Below are 25,331 nucleotides of genomic sequence, written 5' to 3'. Positions count from 1 at the left end.
CTCACGTGATCCTAATTGGAAGGCTAAACAGGTACTACACCTTGCCCAAGGGTGACCTGAAGGAGTGCCTTATACTTCCTTTTACTGAGCAAATCTGCAGCACCTTATTGTAGACCAGTGGTTCACAACCTTTTTCTTTCCACTTACGTATCACTTTAAAGGACTGCTTAAGGTGGTATGTGGGTGGAAAGAAAGTTTGAAAACCACTGTTTTAATCGTACCTCATTGACTCGTTATGTGCACTGTTTCATAACTCCAAAGGAAATGGGCCAATGACAATTTTTCTCAAGCAAAATATTTCAGTAACAATTGGGTCAAGAGCTGTGATTCTCAACCTTCCCACTCACATCCCACCTTAAGCAATCTCTGACTCATCACAGAGCACCGATGGCATAGAGATTACTTAAAGTGGGATGTGAGTGGAAAGAAAAAGGTTGGGAACCGTGGCAGTGTAGACTAAAGGAAATTTCATGTAATATTAGATGTTTTATTACACAATAAAAGTCTTGAATTATGTTCGTCTGCCTGTAAGGCAGTCTATGCAAACTTGTAAAAGGAGTTTCTCATTGATTGCAAATGAGAACTAGCTGCGTACTTGGCAGGCCGAACCGGACTGGAGCCGGCCAGGTAACTGCCCATGGGCACCTTGCGTAATGCACGCCCCTGGACTCTCCCTTTGTGTGGGACGCTTGTCATCAAAGCCTTTACTGCGACTATTTCCCCCAAATTAACACATTGCGCGGACAAAAAGCAACGTTCAATGCCCTTCTTGCGGCCAATAGTTGGAAAGGGATTTAAAAAACATCAAAAAAAAAATCCCCAGACTGAATCAATTCCGCCCCACGGAACCAAACGATTCTCCATGAGCAGGAACGCGCGCAACTCCGGGCAGGGGGGCAGACCCAACTTTTGCAAGTTGACCAAGTACTTTTTAAAGGAAGTCAGCCGGAACAGCAACCAGTGCAAAAGGAGGAGTGTGACAAACCCACCCGAAGCCACGCTGAACACGGAGGGCGAGCCGGAACGGACACCAGCGGCAGCGCCCGGCAAACTGCGCCCCTCTGCCCGCCAGCGGCTCCCCGGACAGATTCCAGCCCGAACTCCTCCGCGAACTGGCTGGCTCGCAGCACCGCGGCTCCGGAACTTTTGGAAGAGAATTGTCAGTGAGTGGAGTGGGGGGGGGGGAATAGCAAGGAAATTATCTGCCTTCTCATTCTCGAACACAGCATAAACCCACTCCGGGTTGCGTTGGGATCATCTAGTTTATTTATATGTTCAACGCTAGAGAGGCTGAGATTTACTGGTTTTCTGCTCAGTTTTGTCTAACTGCTCGTTGGCCTTTCCCCTCCCGAGGAGGAGTTGGTTTGGCGCTGGCACTATTTGTTGCGGAGGATCACAGCCGTTCGGCGGCCGCTTTAAAAGCGGCGCTGCTGCCGGCCGCCATTTTGGTTGGTGTCGGACAGCGGAGGAGAGGGTGCGGCGCTGGCACACAGCCAGACGGTGAGGGCAAGGCGCCCGCGAACTCGCGGTGGGCGCAAGTCAACCAAGGATAGTCCGTCCACGGCCCTCAGTCGGCCGGGGCGCCGTACTGTGCCGGCCGTGGATGAGAGTGAAGCCGGCAGGCGCGGGTTCTCAGCGTGCGACTGCCCGGGGGCCCTACCGGAGGGGGCGGGCGGGCGGGCTCGCTCGGCTCTGGGTCGTGGAGGCCGCTCCCGGACTCTCCTCAGGTCGCGCTTTACCGGGGTGGGGACTGATGGGCGGAGGGACGGGTGTTTATCGGTGGTGGTGGTGGTGGTGGTGGGGGGTTTGGTGTGGTTACTTACCGGTGGGGGGAGGGGCGGGTGTTCACCGGTGGTAGGGGGAATGGGTGTGGCTGCTTACCTGTGGGAGGGGGGCGGGAGTTTGCTGGTGGGGGGAAGGGACAGGAGTTTGTTGGTGGGGTGGGAGATTCCCGTGAGGGGGGAGCGGCAGGGGTTTGCTGGTGGGGGTTGTGGAACGAGGGAGATAGGAGTTGGGTTCCACCTGTTGGGGACTGTAACGTTGGTGGAGGGTGGAGAAAGTGTGTTGGGGGAGAGAGCAGCTGTTTACCCATTGCTTGGGAGGGGGGATGGTTGGGGAAAGGGAAGCCCAGAATCTTGACATACCTATCAGTTTGAATTTGGGTCTGTGTTTATTTGTGGGGGACAATGTGGGACCTGATGTTTGCACAATCAATGGGTATATTGGGGTGAGGTGTTGCAGGTAAGATTCAAGAAGACCCTGTTATTTTTAGCTGGGGTGCAATGGTTACCTTTACGAAGGAGTGGATAATCTGCCAATGAGGGAAAGTCCTATTCATGCATGGCTCCAGCGATAAGCAAATAAAGATTTTTCTTGTGTATAGTTTAACCAGTGTCATAGTTGAAAAGAGAACATAATCTGATACTAATTGACCTTTAGATCCACATTTTACCTATTGTTCACAGTTGATATGGTATTTACATGATATTTTGAAGAGGTTATTTATGTTTATCTGTCCCTGAACCCTTTGTGTCTGTGTGTGAAAAGTAAAGTCGTTTACAGGTAAGTTTAATGGCAGCCATTAAACCTTGGGCTGCCCTCTGCTCAGAAGGGTGGAGGATGCTGAATCCAAAATGGAAGGGATAGTGCAAATCCAGCTGTTTTAGTGCAAAATTTGAATTCTTGCTCATTCCAGCTCAAATGTGTTGGACGTAAACAGTTGGTAGCATTTTGGAGAATTTTTGGGTTGAGTACATGGCAAATGGAGAGTAGGTGGGCATATCACAGTGGTTGAGAAGGGAGATGATCTACCTGTTGTGATGGGGGTAAGAGCAAGTGAGCTGATGTAGATTTAGCCTTGCATGCACATTAAAATTAATTTTTGATAGGGTCCACGTTTCAGTTCATTCAGAGAGGCAGAAATAAATTTGACGTTTTTGCAGTGTGATTTTCAATTCACGGTTTTCTTGTTAGTTAAATTGGTGTATATTTCTCAGAAATTTTTAAAAATTGAGTTTTTAGTATTTGATTTTAATTCCTTCCCAAAATTGATTTAAATCTCTGGGATTTTCCTGGGTTCTTTTAGACATACAGCACAGTAACAAGCGATCATGAACACGTGCTGTCTAATTACACCCAATTAATCTACAATCCTCGTATGCTTTTGAAGGGTGGGTGGAAACTAAAGCAATTGAAGGAGAACCATGCAGACACTGGGAGATCGTACAAATTCCTTACAGTCAGCGCTGGACTCTGTGTATAATATGAATAGCATCTGAGCTCGAGCCAGTTCCTTTGTTTTGTAGGTTCCTTTAAGGGGATTCTTAAGTTTTAAGGCCTTCAGGAAAGGAGGGGCAGTGGAAGCAAAAATCAGGACTGTTTTGGTACTTTAAATGTTTTTGTACTTTGCAGTTGAGTTCCAAATAATGGATTGTGTGGACTGTTTGAAACATACAGTTGCTTGGTTTGATGGTTTTGCCTTAGTAATTTTGGTAAACTCTTTTTATAATTTCTGTTGTATTATTTTCCAGTTGCTGAGAAAATAAATAATAACCACATTTCAAACTCCCAAGAGCTTATCTTCAAAATTCTGGCATCCCATTGTCCGTTGACATAGATCTGTGATCACAGTTCAAGCTTTCGTTTTAATTATGTGGTTCATTACATAGTTTTTATTGGTTCATTTATAAGCAGAAGATTAAGCAGAAGTTTGTTTTTCTCTACACATATTTGAACTTTCATATTCTAGTGCTCTAATGTGGCTAATACTGTGCAAGCTATCATGATGTACAGCCACATTTGTTTCTGTTGTAGCAAATTGTTGTAATAGTTCAAAATGCACCCTTGACTCAGTGAATGAATACAAGGTAGACCAGGTTCTGTGTCCTGGATATTTTGCCATTTGTTAATACTGGATGCATTGTTAAGTTGTAATGTTTGAAAGTTTTTTTTGTGGCAAAGGAGTTGTGTGGTTCTGTTAATATGCTGAAATTTGATTTTTGCAGTGCAGCTCAAACACCAACCTCCATTGGAATACACTGCTTTAATTTAAGTTTGGCATATGATAATTTTATTGTGAAAAGCATGCTTTAAGAAACTGGATGAACACATTTGAGAATTGACTGCTGGTTTGTGTTTTAACTTCCATTGCTTGTCATTTAAAATTGTAACTTGCATTTAAATTTCCAATCCAGTAAAAATATACAATATTAAAAAGTGTCATTTCTCCATCAAGTAGAATACTTAAATCCATCTGGATTTAAAAATTGTATAGTCATATTTAGCTTGATGCTCTGCATACATTCTGTATCTTGTAGAGTTTTGAAACCATTTTATTGTTCCCAGTTTTATCACTCATGTAAAAGTTGTATTTGAAGTCTTGAGTAATTTGTATTGTGATTGTCTTAACTCACTAAATGCAGTCATAATTGTCGGACTATATTTGGAAAGCTTAATCAATAAAGGAGTGAAGAATTTGGTAATTAATTCATTTTGATTCTCCCTTTTCCTTTCTCATGAATAGCTACTCTATTTGAGGGTGCTTATTCCTGAGTGGAATGTTTTCCACTCATGGAAATATTTATGATAACACATAGCATGTAGAATAGTCTGGCAATTGTTTGAGGGAGCTAAAACATTGCTTTTGTTCTTTATTGCAATTTCTAGTTGTTTTGCAATAACTAGGTATTCTGTTAAATCCAAGAGCTGTAGGACCATAGAAAACATTAGTATGCAAAAGAGTTAACCATGGCTTTTTTCCACAAATCTAATCACCTTTTAGATAAATTGCTGCCATTAGAGCTAAGAGATTTGCTTTTCATTCTTTTTCCATTTAATGCCTGCCCCTCACTGGACTCTTTGAAACTTGTTTTGTTTTTAACTCTATCAAAATGGTGCCAAATGGACCAAATCTCTAAATTCATTTGACTAATATGCGGGTAACTAAACTGTTAGCACAGCTTGTAAAGGTAGGAATAGGACAGACTTGAAAATGGAAATTATAAAGTGTAGTATTTCATTCAATGGGATTCAGATTTTGGTGGATTTTTGAGTCTTGATGTATAATCCAGACTTAAGTGAAGTGAGTTTTAGTCAAATTTATTGTCATCTGAATTCAATGAAACAACGTTCTCTGGTCCTTGATGCAGAATGTGCAGACGCATAACCAGACATAACACACATAAGCCCCTTTTTCACTGGTACCCTGTCCCAGGAATTCACTGGGAATTTACTGGGACAAGGTCCACTGGAAAAGGAACACTGTCCGAATGCCAGTGCCTCTGTGCTGATAAAACCAATGAAAAAGGGATAGTAGAAAGTGACCTGTTTCCAATTGAAGGTAGAACACTCTGATCCCCTGGGATGAGTGTGTTCAATGGAAAAACAATTAGTGTCCCGGTTAAGGGTGGCCCAGTGGAAACGATACAAAGGGCTTCCTATTCCGGGACACTGCATGCCTAGTTAACTGGGATGCCAGTGGAAAAGGGGCTATTCAGACAAACAATACAAATGCAGGACAAGTACTGGTATTTCATCAATACTAATACATAAATATTGTTTTGTACATATGAGGGTCTTGGATGGTTAGTGTGAGCAATTCTTTGGTTGTTCAGTATTCTCATTGCCTGTGGGAAGAAGCTGTTCCTCAGCCTAGCTAAAAGATGCTATGTGCAGGGTGGCTGGGGTCCTCAAAGATTTTGCGTGGCATCCTCGTACAACAATTCCAGTAGATCACGTTGATGGGGGGTGGGGGGGGGTTGCGGGAAGGGAGACTCTCGTGATCCTTTCTGCCACTCTTTTGGTCCTGTGGATCGACCTCCGATCCATTTCTCTGCAGTCGGCCAGGACATTCTCGATAGAGCTCTTACAGAATGTTGACGAATTGGTGGCCAGTAGCCTTGCCTGCTTCAGTCCTCTCTGGAAGTGCAGTCAGTCACTTTTGCGTGCTCTTGACAAATGAGATGTTGAGTGTCCATGATAGTCACTGGTTAAGTGAATTCCAAGGAATTTGAAGTCCATGATCATCTCCTTCATCTTGTCCCACATTGAGACTCTGGTTGTTACTCGCACATAATTTCACAAAATTTTCCACCTCTTCGTCGTGCGACTCATCGTTGCTGATGAGGCCGACTTACTGTTGTGTCAACTGCTAACGATGACACTGATGGAGCTGGATCAGGTGATGCAATTGTGGGTCAGTAGTATGAACAGGAGTGGGCTAAGCACACAGCCCTGAGGTCCACCTATCTTTTCCTAAACACTGTATGAACAATAAATCAGAATTTGGTGAAATCTATCTGAAAATATGGACTTCATGAGAACAGATAATAGTTGAAATAAATAGACTTTTTTTAAAATTTTTTTATTTTTCACACCATAAATCACAATAGCCATGATATACACTTTTTCTTTTTCACACATTTACAGTGACTTTTTCTCCCCCCCCCCCCCCCTCCTCCCAAGCCACCCCCCCACCCCCCCCTCTCATCCATTTTAGGTATACAATCTAGGTTGCATTAATTCAGTCAGACAATGTTGTCATTCAACAAAAATACACCAGAAATTCTACAGAGTCCATTCTTTTCTTTCCTTCTCCTTCCATCAACTTAGGTAATGTTTGTCCCCGGTAGGTTTTCGCTATTGTATTTAATGTAAGGCTCCCATACTTGTTCGAATATTTCAATATTATTTCTTAAACTATATGTTATTTTTTCTAATGGAATACATTTATTCGAAATAAATAGACTTAAAGGAAGCTGGATCACAGAAATTGCCTGTTTCACTGCTGGAGGTACTTTCAGATTTATTAGCCCAAGTGTATTGAAGTATTATGAGGTAAAATGGCTGGCGTTTTGTATGGTTGTCAGACTAGTATTCTAATTTCCAGTTTTTCTTCGACAGTGAAGTTGTTTGCTAGCATGTACCAGTAATGTAAGATGTGAGGTGTGGTGGCTGAAATATGTGGCCATGTTAAAATATTTTGATCAGTGTTGATTATTGAAATGACAAAAAATGTCTTGTTACTGATAGATTTTTCTCTGAAAGAAGGTAGACTGAACTTCAGGTGGGAATGCCTTGAAGTGAATTTATTGAAAACCGTAACCTATTTTCTTTGCATTTGCTGATGCTCTGTATTTTTTTGTGTCAAAGCTGTCAGGCTTGCACTTAATTTGTTCAAATAATTAACTTAGCTTTCAAGAGATGTAGATGATAGATATTTTGCTTAAGACTGCATAACATTTATGACAAGCCATTTAACTCTGATAAACAAGAAAGAGAACCTCTCCATCTTCACCCGAATAGTAGCTCCACTTATTTCCACAAGCAACCCTTTCCCCTGTTATGCTAAAGGAAGCTCCATTCCATTGCACAGTGAGTGATGTTAACAAACAGGACCAAGTACTGTTTGACCAGACAATCTAACCATTCCTGGAACCAGTGCACCGTTGGCATCGTGAAGAGAGCCTCTGCTTCCTCAGGAGTTTGCGGAGGAGCTAGTGGAGTTGTTCAAGTGAATCAGTACGGACTTGAAGGGCCGACATGGCCTGTTTCCGTGCTGTAAACGGTTATGTGGTTATATATGGTTAAATATACAGATATTGGTGTCTAGTGAAGTGCATGAAAGTACTGGAGCAACTCAGCAGGTCATGCAGCGTCCATGAGAAGGAAAAGGCTGATGATGTTTTGGGCCTGAGCCCTTCTTCAAGAATGCTAAAAATCAGGTGTGTTTCTCCAGCACTCCATTCAATTTGGAGGTATCCAACCCTAATTGTGCCACTTGTCTCTGGGTCCATAGTTCTGCAGGTTAGTTTTTCAAGTGTGCATGTTATAGATTAATGTAAGGAACATAGTAATGAAGTTCTGGATGGTTTTTTTTCTTCTGCTGAATACTTTAACCCTGCTAGTTCTTTCTTATAAGTCTCCTTTCAGCATGTTCCAAAGTTACCGTATCCAACCTACATAGATAAAAAGGGTGATGAAAAAGGCACATGCCAGCTATAGCATTGAAAACTTTATGTTGGGATTTTTTTTTTGGTTTGTTGCCCAACTATTGGAAGCATGTGATAAAGATAGAAAGGGTACAGAAAAGATTCACAAGATTGTGCTTAAACTGGAGGGCTTGAGGTTTGAGAGATTGGGTATTTGGCCAGGTAAGTGGATTGGAAAGATTTAGAGCAGAGATTTTCAAAAGGCCGCTCCAAACTCAGATTCCACCTTAAGCAATCCCTGTGTTCTGTGATTAATAAGGGATTGTCTAAGGTGGTATCTAAATGGGAAGAAAAAGTTGAAAACCACTGTATTAATTGTACCTAATTGACTCGTTATGTGCACGGTTTAAATTAACTCCAAAGGAAATGGGGCAATGAAAATTTTTTTCAAGCAAGTTATTTCAGTAACAATTGGATCTCAACAAGTGGTCCTCAACCTTCCCTTCCCACACACATACCACTTTAAGCAATCCCTTACTAATCACGGAGCAGTTACGCCATAGGGATTGCTTAGGGTGGAATGTGAATTTAGGGGTGCAGTTTGAAAACCACTGATTTAAAGGGATATGGGCAAACTCTGACAAATAGGATGTTTGCTAGGCGTCTTGGTATGGATGAGTTGGGCTGAGTGGCCTGTTTTTCTGTTATACAAGTGTGAATCTATGGCACTTTATGATTAAATGTTGCCTGTGATGGCTACATCTCCGTACATGTCCTATGCATGTTGCATTTGTCATGTATTGTGACCAGAACTCTAGTCCTTGGACTGTGTTCTAACTAGTGTTGTTTATAATTTCGGTATAAAGAGCCAGCCTTTGTACTCTTCATCTTACCAAATAAAAGTAAAGAATTTAGATGACTTTTCAACTACCTGTTATTCCTCCACAAATACCAGTGTGATCTCATTATTAGACATTGCCTTGTATCGCTTCATGCAATATTTGTTTAATTTAATTTGTCAGGCCAATCGTATTCCTGGAATCTACTCAACCACATGGCTATTTATATAATCTGAAAGAATCATAATCATGCCCCCCCACATTAAAGACTAAATGCGTAATATATACTGTGGAAATCGAGGGTGTTCTGCATCCCTTGGAATGCTGAAATTTATATCTCCATTTTTGTCAATCAACTGGGAAAATGTTTGTGGATGGGGATAATTGTTTCAAAGTTAATTTCAGTCCTGAATAAGATTTCTTGAGCGCAAGGGATTTGGGAACTAATCATAGTGAACTAATAAAATGCAGACTTGGTCTTGTTGATAATTTATTCATCTTTAATTTTAAAGATGCAGATTTGAGTTTTAATATTTAGTATTATGTAGTCCAAGTTGTCTTGCCAGTAGAGTTCTCACAGATTTCAAGTTAATCCAGACTGCTTTCATAGTTCATTTTCATAATAGCTTCCTGCTTTGTTGTTTATAAAGGCTGTAACATTGATCTTTGTACAATGCCTACTTTATTTGAAAGAATTTTTAACTTTTGCCAATACCAGCAGAAACTGCCTTTAAAGTTGTGGTTCTGGAAATGCAATCTGTATGGCACATTGGAAGGAATGTAAGCGTTGTGAGGTTATGGAAAGGTGTATAGAGCATGCTGGTCCTTTGAAGATTGAGATGAATTCCATATGTGTGGAGGAGTAATGACAGACAGCTTTGGAAAATTATGCATGTTGTTGGGGTCCATATGCTTTTCTTTTAAGGGCACATAATCATTTTATAGAGGCAAGGAGAAACAATAGTGTTCTGTAAACTGGGGAGATGTGTTATTGGAGTGGGATTTTTGTGTGAGCTGGCTAACTTTAAGAATGTCATTATTTGGCACTTATTGGAGTGTTAGATTCGTTCTTCAGTAATAAAAGAATGAATGCATGGCTGTAAATGCATGAGGCTTTAATAATTAAAATAACATTTCAAGTAGTTGGGTGGATATTAGTCCAGGTTTTTAAAAATTCCAATGTTCAATTTGGAAGAAGCAGTTTTCATCAGTACAGGTAACTCTCTTTAACTGGAGTGCGATAATATTGGACCCTGTGGCACATGGTTGATTTTTGAACTGGATTCAGTCCACCAAACTATTTAGACACTGATACAGATTGAATTAAGTATATGTTTTATTAAGCCTGTCATTATAAACCTCATTGGCCTGTTGGTATTGCCTGAATTGCAGTATCTTGAACTAAAATAGGAGCCTTGATTTGCATTCAAGGTTGATGTAAATTAACTCATTGAACTAGTGACTGCCCCTAGATGTCCAGTTTTAATTGACTACATGGCTGAGGATATCAGTATAAATTTGAAATTCCATTTATTTGCTGCCAGTTCCAATAGTGATTTGTTGTTACACTTTACAATGAACTTCAATTAGGTTCATCAGCACTGAATCTCCACAGAGATGCGTACTTACTTAGCTCCCGCTCCACTTGCTTTACACCTATGATTGTGTGACTCGGTACAACAGTAACACTATCTACAAATTTGCTGATGCTATCACAGTACTAGGCAATATAAAGATGGGAGATGATTCAGCATTACAAGAGGGAGATTGAAAATTTGGCTGAATGGTTTACTAACAACAACCTCTTATTCAATGTCACCAAAACAAAGGAGATGGTTGTAGACTTTTGGAAAGAAAAACCAGAGGTGTATGATCCAATGATTATTGGAGATCAGAGGTGGAGAGGGTGAGCAAATTTAAATTCTTGGGAGTTACTATCTCAGAGGATCTTTCCTGGACCTAACACACTAATGTCATTTAGAAGAAGGCACGTCAGTGCTTCTGCTTCCTCAGGAGTTTGCGGAGGTTCGAAATGACCTCAGAAAACTTGGCAAACTTCTCCAAATATGTAGTGGAAAGTGTGCTGACTGGCTGGGGGTAACACTATCTAAGTGGAAAGCCCTGCTAAAGGTAGTAGACACAGCCCAGTACATTGCAGGAAAAACTCTCCCCACCATCAAAAAAATGGAATGCCTTTGCTGTAGAGAAACAGCAATCATCAAGGATCCACATCACCCAGGACATACTCTGTTCTTGCTTGACACTTTCGAAGATGATTAAACTTGCCATTGTTCAGTGGGTGTGAAACCTTGGTGTTTTACTGCAGGAGGATGACTGAAGTGAGGGTGGGTCTGCTCAGGGCTGAAGAGGGTAATGTGTATCTGGAAACAGAGGAGGTCCTTATAAATACTTGGTTTCACTTCTCACCTGCGAGAGGGACCTTGGTGAATGTGAGGTCAGCACAGAATGGGAAAATTTCTTGAAGCATGTCAAGGTAAAGAAAGATAGTGTTGGAACTTCAGAAAAATATTGGTATAGATAAGTTCCCAAGACCAGATGGTATATACCCCAGGTTACTACAGAAATTGAAGGAAGAGATTGCTGAGGCATGGATGATGATTGCTGCAGCAGGATTGGACAATGGCAGTTGTTCAGGAAAGGTAATAGAATCCTGGGAGTTGTTGATCAATGGGGCTCGTGTCAATGGTGGGGAAAGTATTGATGAGGATTCTTGGGAACAGATTTGAAGAAGCATAGTCTTATTAGGGATAGTCAGCATGTTGTCAGGGGCAAGTTATGCCTCACAAACGTAATTGAGTTTTTCGAGGAGGTGACAAAATACATTGATGAAGATACAGCATTGGATGTGGTGTCCCATGTATGTAAAGTATTTGATAAAGTTTTCCATGGTAGTTATGGCCAGAAAGTTGTGAGGAATGGGATCCATGGAAATTTGGCAGTGTAGATTCAGAATTGGTTTGCCCACAGGTGGTAACATATGGAATTCTCCCGAGAGGTTGGTGACTTGTGGTCTGGAGCACTTGCTCTTTGTGATTTTTTTAATAAATTACTTGGACAAAAGTGCAGGGGTGGGTCAGTAAGTTTAGAAATGATACAAAGATTGGAGGTGTTGTGGATATTGCAGAAGGTTGTCGTAGGTAACAACCAAATATAGGGAGGCTGCAGAGTTGGGAGGAGAAGTGACAGATGGAATTCAATCTGCAAAAGTGTGAAGTAATACATTTCAAAAGATTGAACTTGAAGGTGGAGTACAGGTTCATGATCCTTTATCCAGACATCTAAAATCCGGAAAGCTCCAAAAATCTGGCAAGTGGGGAGAGAGGCGGCAGCGTGAGTCAGGCAGGTGAGGGGAGGGGAGGCCGGCAGCGCGAGTCAGGCGGGCGGGGGAGGCCGGCAGCGCAATTCAGATGGGCTTAAATCTTACTTTCCGAAATCTGGAACACACTATCCCCTAAGGGTTCCGGATAAAGGACCGTGTACCTGTACATGGTTAATGTCAGAATTCTTAGCAGGTTTGAGGAACAGGAGACCGGCAGCGCGCGTCGGGCGGGGGAGACCGGCAGCGCGCGTCGGGCGGGGGAGACCGGCAGCGCGCGTCGGGCGGGGGAGACCGGCAGCGCGCGTCGGGCGGGGGAGACCGGCAGCGCGCGTCGGGCGGGGGAGACCGGCAGCGCGCGTCGGGCGGGGGAGACCGGCAGCGCGCGTCGGGCGGGGGAGACCGGCAGCGCGCGTCGGGCGGGGGAGACCGGCAGCGCAATTCAGATGGGCTTAAATCTGGCTTTCTGAAATCCAGAACACACTGTCCCCTAAGGGTTCCGGATAAAGGACCGTGTACCTGTACATGGTTAATGTCAGAATTCTTAGCAGGTGTGAGGAACAGAGGAATCTTGTGTTCAAAGTCCATAGATCCCTCAGAGTTGCCACATAAGTTGATGGAGTGGCCAAGGTATATTGTGTGCTTGGCTTAGTCAGTGGATTGAGTTTAAGAGCCGGGATGTAATGTTCCATAACACTGATTAGACCATAGAGTTTCAGTCTATTCTGCTGGGTTGGAGAACACCTTGTGAGGATACGTTAGGCAGGCTAATGGAGACAGTAATGGTTTGGATCCCTGTTCAGTTTTGTTTAGAGATGCCCTTGCACCTGATTAACAGAAATCAGATTTTTAAAAAAATTAGTTTTGTTTGAGTTTCATTTATGCTGAATGGAAAACATTTTGTGCTTGTTTTTCTGTTGCTACATACAACTACTTGAGTATGTTTAATGTTCTATGTCTGAATTTTCACAGATTTGAAAGTATTAAGTTAATTAGCCAAAACCTTAGTTAGAATGATTGGAATTTGTTTTTGCACCATTGTTAACATAATTTTATCCTTTAGAGTTTTTTTTAAACTGTTTCTTTTTTTTATAGTTTTTTTTGGTACCATAGCTCATCTGTGAACTGAGGGAAGTGACGACTTCATGAGTTGAGTAATCTTTAGGTTGCCTTCCTATTGGTTATCAACTTTGGTTGTTTACAGCACTTCTGGGTTTTTGCAGATCTGCCTTGCTTTATTGTTGGAATTTTTCAACATGGCTCATTCAGATTGTTATTTTAAGAACAGGGTTGATTGAAATTCTCATTGTTTCTCTCAGAAACTTGCCTGACCTTGATTCATTTGAAAGCCATGCAAAAAGACTTCTGAGGTTTGTTTTGTTAGTAGTTGATACAATATTTAAAAAAAACTGTCTCCAGGAAATTGTTCATCTCAAAATTCAAAATGAAATGTGCACTGGGGCAGTAAAAAAATTACAGATTTCGAGGTAATTCATTTAAAAGTGTGTGTCTCATATATAATCTTTAAATCACTGATTTAATCTTTAGTTGAGTTTATAATAACTTTCATAGTTTATTTATTTGAAATAATTCCATGCTTTGAAGCTCGAACTTCATGAAGACTGTTGGTTGCCCTTTACTTTCTATACTTCTCCGTGGATTGTCACCTTGTCGTGGGGGAGAAGCTTGTGTAGTCCTGAGATTCTGAGAGTGATGCTGTCTGGAGCTATGCTGATGGGGTCACTCATGGCTATATTCTGTCAGGTTGAGGTCTCTGACAAGACAATCCAACCAAGTCCGCAACGGTGGAACAGGCAGACACAGTTACTCTGATCTCAACGGCGATGAAGGCTGCAACAAATCCATCAGTTCCAATTGTTGTGGTTTTCATGCCATTGGAACTAGTTGGTTGATTTGTGAAGCTTCTTGGAGTGCAAATCAACCAACCTGACAGGATACAGCCATGAGTGACCCCATCAGCATAGCTCCAGACATGAAATTCTTTAATTTTGTCTCCCATAAGGAAGACAGTTGCTAGTTTGTCCAGCACCCTTCACAGAAATGAGGCCTCAGAGAGGAACAAACTTGTGACCCCTGGTTTTTCAGACTAGTGCTCTAACCAGTGAACTATTGGAGCCTCTGGGCACACTGAACAGGAGTTCTGCCACTTCATTTACCATAATGGCAGCTTGAGAACTTGGGTCCCTGACTGCATGTTTAATTTGGCAACATGGTATTTTTATAAAATTGCACTGATTATCAGAGGCAGTTAGAGTGAAAATGTCACTGACAGGGCTGTGAAAGGATCATCAGGAGCCATGGAATGGAGGCCTCAAGTTGGTTGATTTTGGGGAGTGGGATTGCCACAGGTCAGAGATACTGCTGAATTATTATTAGGGCTTGGTGGAGGTGGCGGGTGGAATCAAGCGTGATCTGACTCAACTTTAATTTATGCCATTTTCAGTTTTTAACTCTGCTGCTTCTCCTCTCCTTGTTCTCATCTACTTCTGTCCAATAAGGGTTTTCTTTCATAAAGCCATTCAAGAGCTACAAACTTGCAGCTTTTATTAAGTATGATCCAGCATTCTTTATTTGTAGACCCTAATTACCATTCTTTTAGTCAAGCTTGTTCATAAAAGATGTTTTATGGATTGTGAATTTGTATGGTGATTATTTTTAAATGTAAAGAAAAACAATGTAAAATTAAGCTTATTTGATGCTTTTTGTTCAAGTTCATCTGTGAGTCATGGGGCCCTGTTGGGGTTTGTTTTGGCATGGCTGAGTTAATTGTGTTGAATGTGATTCAGAATAATTGAACTAGGGGTAATTGGTTTTCTGTGCCCCGATTAACTTTCGACAGCATAGTACTCTCGTTTTTGAGTATATGTTTTAGCAACTAAACACATTGGAAGAAAAACAGTATGCAATGTTCTAAATATTCTTTCAGTTTTGCCTGCTAGTATTATTCTGGAGACAAAATAGAAGATTCTGTTGGCTATGGTGGATGTTTTATTGTAGAAAAATGTTCACATTTGGTAATGTGTGCATTCTGGTCACCCTACAGGAAGGACGTGGATGAATCCTTTGGAAAAGGTACAGAAGTTTACCAGGATGTTGCCTGGTTTAGAGGATATGAGCCAGGGGGAGAGATTGACCAAATGTAGGTTGTTTTATCTGGAATCTGGGAAGAGACATGTTGGAGGTATAAAATCATGAGGCATCCATAGGATGGACAGTCAAAATCTTGACCCCCCTGGTTGCAAGTGTTACATACCAGAGGTTGTCTACAACAAATATTTCAAATGCTGAAATGGGCCACTGGGGGTTGTGGTGAAAGCAGTTACAAAATTGTCAGATTTGGAGACAGGCACATGAATGTGAAGGGGAATGGAGGGATGTCCAACAGAGCAAGGAGCAGTTTAATTTGAATTGGACCATGTTTGGTATATAGTTAAAGGCCTGTTCCTCTCCTGTTCCCTGTTCTATCCTGGTAAAAGCACACTGCTGGAGAAACTCAGCAGGTCAAACTGTCCTTTATACAGCAAAGGTAAAAATATCAAGGTATTAAGGGCTCAAGCCCAAAATGTCAGTTATGTATCTATCTTTGATGAATAAAGGACACAGTTTGACTGCTGAGTTTCTCCAGCATTGTGGTTTTACTTCAGATTTATTTATTTTTAGAGAAAATACATGACATCACATACAACCCTGAGGTTCTTTTTTCCTGCGGGCAAGGCAGAATTACCACTAATTGGTAGTGCAAAAATAACTACACAGCGTAAACGTAAAAAAATAAAAGAACTGTAAACAATGAATGTAAACAAACTGTGGAATACAGAGAGAATAAAAGAAAATCAATAAAATACACAAGCAAGAGTCCTAAAATGAGTCTTTGATTGAGTTTGTTGTTGAGGACTCTGATGGTCCCTGAACCTAGTGGTGTGAGTCAACCACAGAGTCTACAGGTTTCCTTGTTTTACCTCTGTTCCTTGCTGTCATGTGAAGGGGATGTTAAAAGAAAGTGATTTTCTTCATGTCCCAACAAAGTTTGGTTCATTGCAATGAGGGGGGTCATAAATGTCAGCCTTTTCAGAGCCTGAGACTTGCTGCAGCTATGAGACAGACCATTTCCTTTTGGGAGACCATATGGCAATATTGTTTGTAATAGAATTAACTCTGTTTAGTTTTGGAACTCTCCTTTATTCATGCTTGATTTGAATGTATTCACAAAAGTTATGATTGAAGTCTAGTATATTGGCAATAATTTTGAGTGGCTGTCTTGCTTTTGTGACTGTGGGAGTAACCGGCGAGCATGAAACTAAATATGTACATTTGGCTTGGTGACTCAGGTGGGTGTGGAGGGAATTTAGCAGTAGAATTGTGGGTGAAACTAAGGTGAAACTTTATACTTTGACCACAAGATCAAAACATAATTACTTTGGAAAGACATGGAGAGATGTCCTATGGCCACATAAACTGCCAAACTGAGGCTATTTGCAAATTTGAGGAACAACACCTAAAATTCCATATGTTCACCCACCAACCAGACAACATTAATATTAGCTTATCCAGTTTCTGTTAAATCCCTCCCACAAGTCTATCTCTTTACCTATCCTTCCAACCCCATCCCTTCCCTCTCCATTCAGAGAGTTGTTCCCTCCCATGTGACTTGTCAGATATTTTTCTTGTCTACTCTCCCAACTATATCCACCTATGACCTCTTACCTGTTAGCCTGTACTCATTCCTCCTCTCCTCCCTCCACCTCTTTATTCAGACACCTACTTACCTTTTTCTCATACCTTGACAAAGGCCTCAAAGCTAAAATGTGGGTTACACTTTACTTCCTATAGATGCTGCTGAGCTTTTCCAGCGATTTCGTGTTTTGCACTTCAGTCACAGCATCTTCAGATTTTCTTGTTTAACTCCTTAAAGACTGGCTTTACCGGCAGTGTTGCTGGATCAATCATAGCTGTTATCAACCATAGGCACTTGTGCACATCCGCTGAGACGCAGAAAATTTGCACAAATTTTCTGCTCCGCTGGCAGTGTAAAAATGTTGTTACAGAATTTATTTGCTAAATTCCATCCTGTAATTTTTTCCAAGACCCCTACACATTTTTATGGTGCAGCTGCAGTCTAAATTGACCGCAGGCATTCTGTAAGAAACTGGGCTAATGAATACAATATCCACCCACATTCACCCTCCAACAAACTCCACAACACAGGAAAGCAATGTAAATGACCATTCTGTAGGTAAGTATGCAAATTTCAATGGAATTTTTCCTTTTTCTGTGTAAAAAGTCATATGTTTCTGCAGCCAGATAATTGTGATGGTTGATGTGATTAGTGATTTGCAAATTTTTTATTGACTAGGTACAGTAAATAATGTTAGCCATGCTTTCAATTTATTTTATTTCAGATATTTTGAGTTTGTGTAGGAAATCACATGGTGAATATGAGAGAGTACAAAAGATTTTAAAATTGATTCAAAGGGATAAAATTATCCTTGATTTTAAATATCTTGTGACAAAATGAGTTTTTAGACATCATTTACATGAAGATGAATGTAGCAATCAGATTCAGTTGAACAATTTCTCAAAATATGGTGGTCAAAGAAATATTTAGAAATGTTGCACTGATGCTTTCCTATATTGTATTGAGGAGGAAGTTAACATTTTGAATTTAAGGTTTATTTATTGAGCATTAATTTTGTCTCTGATATTGGAGGCTTTAGAATGAGTAATTTCAGGTGGACAAGTTGAGACTGATATTCTGCCAGTTTTGCTGTTTGGAACTGTTGTAAGACTGACTATTCCTAACATTTCAAGAATGGGGAAGAGGGAGAAAATGTAGGTTTAAGGCCTTGTCCAGCACCCTTAGGAGTTGATCTATGCCAGGCCTCAGAAAGTGGCCCTGATCGTCATTAGAATTGGTCTTTTCAAGTATAGGCATTCCGAAGATTATACAAAGATTCCAAAATTTATCTGCGACTTGAAGTCTCTGAAAATGGAAAATGCTGTTGGTGAAAATAAAAGTTGCATTAGTAGGTTCATTAGCTACAGATTAGATTAGGTCTTAATTTTAGATCTTAAAATTAAAGATCCATTCCAGACCATGGAATGCTCTACTCAGTAGTTTCACCCAGATAGATACAGCTGTCCCTGTGATTCTGTTTAGAAGTAGATAATTCATGTTTTCAGTATATTTTGTTGGAAGAAATTGGTGTGTGATGAGCACATGTAGTGTTGATTCCTATTTATTTACTGCCAACTTAATTTGAAGCAAGGAATATTAAAAAATAACTTTGATTTCTAACTTGGAGAGTAATTTAAACACTGGAGAAATTCCCCTGCTTTTGTCTGACATTATGTATGCAATCTGCTGACTTGTTTACACCTTGCTACTCTTTCGGTGGTTTGTGGTAGGAAATCCTGTATGTCTGTGTTGTGTCCTGCTTTGAGTAAGTCAGTTGTGGTAGAAATCATGAATGTTAACTACTGCACTTTCAGACAAAGCAGTGATTGTTTTCAGAGATACTTGATGTATTTCTAAATGCTTGGTTAAAACTTAAACTTCAAGTTTCTTCTTTAAGTTTTCAAGTCTTTCTTCTTCTTTGGATCTTTTTTCATTAACCTTTATACGTGTGACATCTTTGTTTCATTCCCAGCAGCATTGGTATTTGCTTCTGATATTCAGTGTGGCATAATGCCATACAGTCGATACTACTCCATTATAGCTCCAAGGGTCCAGATTTAATCTTAACTTTGGGTGCTGTGTTGGCAGAGTTTGCATGTTCTCTCCATGACTCTGGGTTTTGTCTAGATGTTGGCTTATACATCAGAGGTAATTTACCCAGCTGCACATCATTGGGATGTGGGAGGAAACTAGGGCACGGTGAGGAAACAGTCACAAGAGAATTTGCAATCTCTACATAATCCTGTAGGTCAGGGTTGAACCCAGGCTGCTCAATGATTAATCTGTTGGGAATGTAATCCAGGATTCAATCTCTACTGTTCTTTGGCAAAGAATTCCAAAGGTCTTCAATCTTTTCAGAAAGGAATTCTTGGCTCCTAAATGGGCATCTTTTGAGATCATGCCCTCTGGATGTGGACTCTTCCATGTCAAGCACTAAGAACTAACTGTGTCTTTCAATAAGATAACATCCAATAAGAACAAACTCAACCTTTTCAATCTTCCTTGTAAAATGATTCTTTCACATCTGGGATCATTCTACAGCACCATTTTTTAACTTTATCGAGTGATGTTAAATAAGGTGATGGAAATCAATCATTGCTCAAGACTTGTAGAGTTCCAGTACACATGCAAGTGTAAACTCTGGGCTTTCCTCCCTTTGCTGGGCCTTTTAAATCAGGTTTCTCAAACATTTAGCATGTGGCAGATCTTAAAAATAAAAAGCAAGGAATATTGAAAATGCTCAGGGCATTTGTCAATTGTTGACAAAGATTTAACATTTCAAGTTAATGTTCTGATGTAAAGCATTAATTTCTTGAAAGATTTTATTGCTCGCAAGCCTTTCTCATGATTGGGCAGGAGTCGTAGGTAATGTGGGTGAGAGAGAATTTTGCCTTTTTTCCTTCCCATCTATATTAATACTAATATTGAAGCCAATTATGGACCTGATACTGCCCTGACAGATGCTGTGCTTTCATTAGTAGGAAAAATATGTGCCCATGAAAATGTACATTTGGTGTGTTTTAACTGATGTAACAAAATCCATGAGCACTTCACTGAAGTTCTGGAACAATGTATCTTGAGCCACAATCTTAATTTGAAATCACTCTTGCTCTGCCAAGGGAAGTGATTGTACTGTTCATAGTGGAACTGGTTGGGTATCTCATAGGCAGAAATTCTTGACTAGGAATGAAACAGCAAAGTCTGGTCTTGTGGACTGCCAGACTGAGACCGGCCACAAATTGGAGGAACAACACCTTGTATTCTGTCTGGGCACCCTCCTACCAGATGGCATTAACATTGACTTCTCCGCTTTCAGTAGAACCCACCCGTCTATAGTTCTGACACTTCTCTTTTCCTTCTGTGTCCTTTTACAGAACCAAAATCAATTCTCACCATGCCTCTTTCCTCATATCCAAATAACACCTTTTGTCTGTTGATATGTACTCCCACTCTCATTCTTTCCCCCCCCCCCCCCCCCCCCCCACCTTCAACCTCCCTGCCTTCTATACAGATGCCCCCTTCTTTTTCACTCATACCTTGAGGAAAGACTCAGGCCCAAGACATGGATAATATATCTTTACCTCCTATAGAAGTGGCAAGACTGGCTGAGACCTTCCAGAATCTTTGTTTTCACAGAAAGTCTTGTCTAGCCTGATTGCTGTAGTGTAAAGCCAATTGTGCAAAGACTGACCAATACTTTGTGTGCCATAATACTTTTTTTAAAAAAAGAACTTTTTCTGTTGACCTACTTTCCTCTCATTCTCCCTTCTGAGCTTCATTTATTTTTCTAAATTTAAATATGTTTGCATCTCACTGTCAAACTACTGCTAAGTGGAAATGTATTGGTGATCTTTCAGGGCATCCTTATTGATCATTGCATTCCGTTCTTATCAGAGTTAGACTTGAGCATGTACATTTAGTGAATATTTGTATTAATTGATTGTGGCAGATGTCCTTTGAGTCATCTATTCTATATAAAAAGCAGTGATGTCTTCAACTTTACAGTACTTGTATGTTGGGGCTGTTGCTTTTCCATGATATTCATACTTGGAAAGTTATGGTGAGAAAGTGGTATCTACTGATGCCTTTTATATGGATACCATGTGTGCCACATATTTAGTGTTTTATTGTGTAGTAATGTTAGAGTAAAATTGAACAGAGGATAGAAATTTTCAACACAGTACAGGCCATCCCACAGTGATGTGTGCTGACCTAACAACCTGCCTAGAGTTTCCTTACCACATAACACTCCACTTTTCTCAATTCCATTTACTGATCTCATAATCTCTCAAAGATCCTTCAAAGAACATGTTCTGTGCAACATCTGTGGTGGGAAATACTTAATATTACATGTCAATTATCCTTCATCTGTAGTGTAAATGATTTCTATCAAGGAAGGAGACAAATAGTCGCCTCATAATTCCAATGATGTGGGTTTATTTGGCCCAGTTTTGTGTTGAATTTTCCCCATTCTCCCTGCTTTCACATGGATTTCCTTGTGATATCCATCCTAAAGATATGTAAGTTGGTAGGTTAACTTTTGTGTAGGGGAGTGGTAGAACTCGGAGGCAGAGAGTTGAGATAGAATAAAATGGTTATAATAAAGGACAAGGGTACATGGGTATTGCACTCTGGGGCAGTCATTCTCAATTCGGGCTCAACCTTGGGCCACACCTCATTTAAGTAAAAGCCTTGTTTTTAACCTCATGTAATATAAATATTTTTTTGTTTTTTATGTAGCAGGTAGAAGTACAGAAGAAACCAAAACTTGACTGCTTCACAGGGAAGGGGGCCCTTAAACTTTGAGCAGAGTACTGGTGGGGTGGGAGGCATTGCCGAAAAAAGATCGAGAATGGCTGTCTAAGGAGTCTGTTTCTGTGTTAGGGCTCTGGCGACCAGCCTTTGTTGCTTTCTGCTTCTGTACATTGACTTTGATTTGTATATAAAATATATCCTGACCACAGCTCTCAATATTTCATTTGTAAAATGCTTTTTATATAAAATGGATAACCTCTTATATTTCTACACTTGATCTTAGCCAAAAGACCGAGAAGTGATGAGCCTCTTATACTGGCTCATATTACGCCTGCTATGTCCCTTCCAATTCATTAACGCGTCTGTCAGCCCATCTGCATAATTTTTGCAGCCCAAAGTGCCATGTAGTTTTGTATAGTCAGACTTGAGTATGTCGCTGTTGATCCCCTCATAAAAATAATTGAAATAGTTCACACCAATTATGGTTCCTACCATGCACTGTCTCCAACCTGAAATGACCCATTCATTCAAGATTCCTTTATTGTCATGTTCCCAAAAACAGACTTTGTTTTTCTCTCTTTCTCTCATAAAGGCACAGAGGGCCACAATCCAGATGAGAAAGAGAAGTAACCTGCATAGCTGCATTTCTTCCGGTGCTGTCTGTCAGTCAACCTGAACTAAAGGTATCCAAGTCCCCTCCTCAACTCCTTGTTCAAAATCCCCAAATGTTGGGAAGCTAGCTGTGTCCGAAGTTCTTCAGGACCCTGCTTTCCATTGGCGTCCTCGTGAATCCCATTCAGATACCTGATTTTCCCCAAAGCTCAAGGATTTAGATAACTAAAAATAAATATTGGCCATTTTACATATTTCTTTTGAATTTAATTTTTCCCAAGTAAATTCGCAAGATGGATTTTATTAGTACCTAAAGATTTTGGTTAGTAACTTGCAAGTTTTGTAAGGACATATTTGCACTACTGACTTGATGTGATTGTGAGGCATTTTATTTTGAATAAAAGTTTTAGAAGTAGGATAAATCAGCATTATGACTGACTTGGATTTAATGTTATTGTAGAACTTATCCTAATTTCTGGTTTCCCCTTGAATTTTGTCACATTGGCCCTATTGCTTCCACTCTAGCTTGTTCAATCTCTAATCTTTTACTTAATGTCCTTCAGTCTTTTGCAGTTTCCATTTCAAACTGAGTAGCATTGAGAGATTACTATTGTCTTGATCCGAATCTTGTAGAAGATGAACTCTGCCTTGTTTAGTAAACTCTTCAGAGGAGCTGAGGGGCCAAGATATGCAGAATGCTCTGCATTTTAAAACCAACTTCTACTTCTGAAATCTTTTGACAAGTTTGGGGAAGCTTTTAAAAGATTACCTCGGTATATTTGACCTTTAGTTCTAGTTTCAAAAACTTGTCCCGCAGAACTGAGCTTGAGTGATTTTGTTTTTGGGGTTCCGTGACCATAGGAAAAATTTGGATGATGTAATAACACCTATGATGTAATCAACTTTGTACCAATTTACTTAGTCTGGTAACATTCATCCATCCTGTGTAGAGAAAATTGGTTTTCTCTATTCTAAATAGGATGCAGTTAGTGTAGTGGTTAGCAAAATGCTATTACAAAGCCAACAACCTGGGTTAAAATCTAGTGCTGTCTGTAAGGAATTTCTATGTTCTCCCCGTGTCTGCATTGGTTCCCTTCAGGAGCTCTGGTTTCCTCCCATCCCTCCAAATGTATAGGGGTTGTAGGTTAATTGGGGTACTTGAGTGACTTGAGCTTGTGGGCTGGAAGGGGCAGTTACCATGCTGTATGTCTCATTAGGCAATAAAATACAATTCTAATTGGTTTTCCTGGATATGGCTGTGAGAATTGATATGGGTAGCAATTTAAAAAAGAACTTTTCTGCAAATAATTTATAACTTTGTTATTTGACAGTATTGCTGGATTAAGTAGCTCTTACAGGTGCAGTAGCTGTAGGAAGTATAGGTGGTCATTTTATGGTGTGACCCATTTCTACAACTGCTTTTGTTGAACTTCCATTTGGTGAGAATAATCCGAGTACCAATGAGCCTGCTAAGCATTTTAAACACCTTTGAGAATAATATTTGGATTATTTTTGTTGCAGTATTTGGCCACTCAGTGTAGAGAACAAGTTACTGAACTCTTTGTACCCAAGGTTGAATAAAGTGAACTGTTGTTCGCTTCATTGGTTCTGCACGAGCTGACTAACAGTGCCAGCTTGAGCAAGCTGGTACATTTCTTTTTTTTCAGTTTGGCTTTTTTGTGTTCTTTACAAATTGACACACAAATGATTTCCAGTGTCATTAAGTGCTACTGCTGCATTTTGCGACATAGCCTCATAGGTTGGTGGGGATGTTGGGAGGACATGAGAACCTGTAAATCATTGGTTTTCCCAGAAATCTCTTGAGAGGTTGAATTCAGATAAAAGAAAATAAAAATGACGGCCTGTCATTCCGTGGGTGTGTGATCGTTTTGGATCATAATGCTGGAGATATTGAGCTGGGAATTGATGTGGATTTTGTGACAATGGCATTGGTATCTCTTCAGGCCTATGAGGTGCCTGCTGCATGAGTAAAATCCCTCTGAAAAGTACACAGCAGGACTCTGCCTTGTAGACCATGAGCTTTGTGCTGGCTTTGAGGTTTGATCTTCAAACAACCATTTTGCAATTGTAGATTGTGTGGCAATGGTGAATTTTCTCCTTTTGAAGGATACCCCGCAAATGAGGGAAGTAGAAGTTTTTTCAATATAGACTTATTGCCAAAGTTTGGTAGAAAGGGAAGGTAGATTTGTGGAGGAGCTGTGGTTTACAGATGGTAATTTAAGAATATTCTTGTATTCTGTGTGAGTTGAATTGTACCTGGATACTGTTTCCACATGCAAAACATTTGCTTGGGTGAAGTATTGGAAAGGGTGGATGATGGTTATCCAACATGAATGCACCCAAGCAGCTACGACTATCAGCATTCCTATCCAACCAAGCCAGCAGACATTAGAAAAATCACAATATCAAAGCATTAGGTGCAATGAAATATACATTTTGACATGAGACATTGCCCTGAACAGATAAAGATTTCCAATAAAATCACAAAGGATTCAGGAAAAAAAATTTGAGGATGGGACTCTGCTGCGATACCTTTTCCAATGACAAGATCATGTTTGTAGATAACAGAAGAAATATTCAAGGGAATAAATGTAGTATGTGATCTTTGTGGTGGTAAAAATCTGTCCATATTTCAAGTCCTGACTTAGTATTTGTTTGAAATTATTTTATTCACACCTTTAAAGAGAATTATCGACACCAGTCAGTTACAAATCAGATGTTGGTATTTGATTAGTGTTAGTCATATCAGATGCTGTCAGGATCCAGTTCTTATTGAATGGGTGAAAGAACTTTTGTGTGTTATGTATATGTTGCACAAGTTGCTTCTTGTTTGAGAATTTTGTTTGGATATGTTGGCATCTGATCCATAGGTGTATTTTGCAAGTCCTGAACTTCACTGGTACCCTTCTATGAAAGCAGCAACAAGCAAGCTGCTGGAGGAACTCAGCAAGTTCAGCAGCCTTGGTAAAAGGAAAAATAATAGGCAAGACTTGGGTGCAGAGGGTGGGCCAGGGTGGCTAGTGGTACATGCAGAGTGGGAGGGACTACACTAGGACATGGGAGATCAGAAGGTTTGAAAGGCTATGGACAAATACATATGATTGCATATTTTATGTTTAGTGTGATTATAGATCTGCTAATGG

The 25,331-nt window shown here is 40.4% G+C and overlaps 1 protein-coding gene across 4 annotated transcripts in view; it reads left to right on the top strand.

Annotated features, from left to right (window-relative positions):
- The first annotated feature begins 1,399 nt into the window (after positions 1 to 1,399).
- Positions 1,400 to 25,331, top strand: part of ctnnb1 (catenin (cadherin-associated protein), beta 1) — a 43,208-nt gene continuing 19,276 nt past the window's right edge. For 2 of the 4 annotated variants that reach the window (XM_069908896.1, XM_069908884.1), the window contains exons 1-2: positions 1,410 to 1,500; positions 22,148 to 22,238. The gene's annotated coding sequence lies outside the window, so the exon portion shown is untranslated. Of the gene's footprint in view, positions 1,501 to 22,147; positions 22,239 to 25,331 lie in introns of all 4 variants that reach the window. The other 2 variants (XM_069908907.1, XM_069908892.1) reach the window with 1 other exon arrangement.

This window comes from Narcine bancroftii, chromosome 1, assembly GCF_036971445.1.
Source record: "Narcine bancroftii isolate sNarBan1 chromosome 1, sNarBan1.hap1, whole genome shotgun sequence".
Classification (NCBI taxonomy): domain Eukaryota; kingdom Metazoa; phylum Chordata; class Chondrichthyes; order Torpediniformes; family Narcinidae; genus Narcine; species Narcine bancroftii.
The sequence above is the reverse complement of the archived record's forward strand: the minus strand, read 5'-3'. Positions and strand labels throughout refer to the sequence as shown.